Source organism: Arvicanthis niloticus, chromosome 2 (assembly GCF_011762505.2).
Source record: "Arvicanthis niloticus isolate mArvNil1 chromosome 2, mArvNil1.pat.X, whole genome shotgun sequence".
Classification (NCBI taxonomy): domain Eukaryota; kingdom Metazoa; phylum Chordata; class Mammalia; order Rodentia; family Muridae; genus Arvicanthis; species Arvicanthis niloticus.
In genome coordinates, this window is record NC_047659.1 from 79480796 (window position 1) to 79482241 (window position 1446).

At 43.2% G+C, this 1446-nt stretch overlaps 1 pseudogene; it reads left to right on the forward strand.

Moving 5' to 3' along the window:
* Nucleotides 1–269: 269 nt before the first annotated feature.
* LOC117703196 (RNA-binding protein EWS pseudogene) lies at nucleotides 270–1237 on the forward strand (annotated as a pseudogene).
* Nucleotides 1238–1446: the final 209 nt, after the last annotated feature.

The window sequence follows — 1446 nt, forward strand, 5'->3', positions numbered from 1 at the left end:
CTACATTTTTGTGAAAACAGAATTACTTAAATATGACATGAGTGAATTTTGGTTTTCTTTACACAAAATGTCAAGGTCAGAAATAAGCAGTAAGAATGTGTAGAGACAGAATTTTCTGAACCATGGGAGAAGACAGCTTGAGTGGCCCTGATAATAGGGCAAGAGAAGAGGGGCATTTGATTATGGAGGCATGAGAAGAGGTGGATGGGTTGGGGGACACAATGGAATGGGCAGGGCTGGAGATAGAGATGGCTTCAATAAGGCTGGTGGACCCATGGATGAAGGACCAGATCTTGATCTAGGCCTTCCTATAGAACCCAATAAAGACTCTGAGTACAGTGTAATTTGTGTGCAAGGATTAAACGACAACATGACTCTGGATGATCTGGCTGCCTGCTTTAATCACTGTGGGATTTTCAAGATAAACAAGAGAACTGGACAACCCATGATCCATATCTACCTGGATAAGGAGACAGGAAAGCCTAAATGGGATGCCAAACTGTTCTACAAAGGTACAACAACTGCCAACAGAATGGTTTGATGGGAAAGATTTTTAAGGAAGCAAACTTAAAGTTTCTCTTGCCTGAAAGAAGCCTCTAATAAACAGTATGAAGGGTAACATGTAGTCACATGAGGGCAGAGGGATGCCACCACTATTTCATGGAAGTCCTGGTGATCAAGGATGTCTTGGAGGAAACAAGGGCTGTATGGGAGGCCGTGGAGGAGGCAACAGAAGAACTCCAAGAGGATTCTTGAGGTTTGAGACGGAATCTCTCTGAAAAAGGAAATGTCCAGCACAATGCTGGAGACTGGCAGTGTCCCATCTGGGATGTGGAAAACAAACTTCACCTGGAGAACAGAATGCAACCAGTGTAAGGCCCCTAACCTTGAGGACTTCCTCCCACCACCATTTCCACCTCAGAGTGGTGATGATAGCTGAGGCAGCCCTAGTGGCATATGAGGAGGGAGAGGTGGACTGAAGGACCAACTGTGGTCGTTCTGGAGGAATGTTCAGAGGTGGCAGAGGTGAAGACAAATGTGGCTTCCGAGGTGGCCTCAGCATGGACCAAGTTGTCTTTGGTAGAGGAAGACAAGGTGGTCCTGCAGGGCCTCCTAGACCTTTATTGGAACAGATGGAAGGAAGAGGCAGACATAGAGGACCTGGGAAATGGATAAAAGTGAGCAGCATCAGGAATACAGAGACTGGCCCACCGAGAGACATGCAGAGCTGCATTGATGACCAGATTTATTTTTTAAACCAGAAAATGTTTTAAATTTAAAATTTCATATTTATAATTTTAGCAACAATATTATGGTTATTCCTAGTCTGTAATTTAGTATTTTTGCCATTTGTGTAGAAACATTAAAACACATTAATTATCCCCCATCCATTATTTACTTTATTCCTCAAATATTGTACAGGGAAGAATCAAATCTACTCCTATT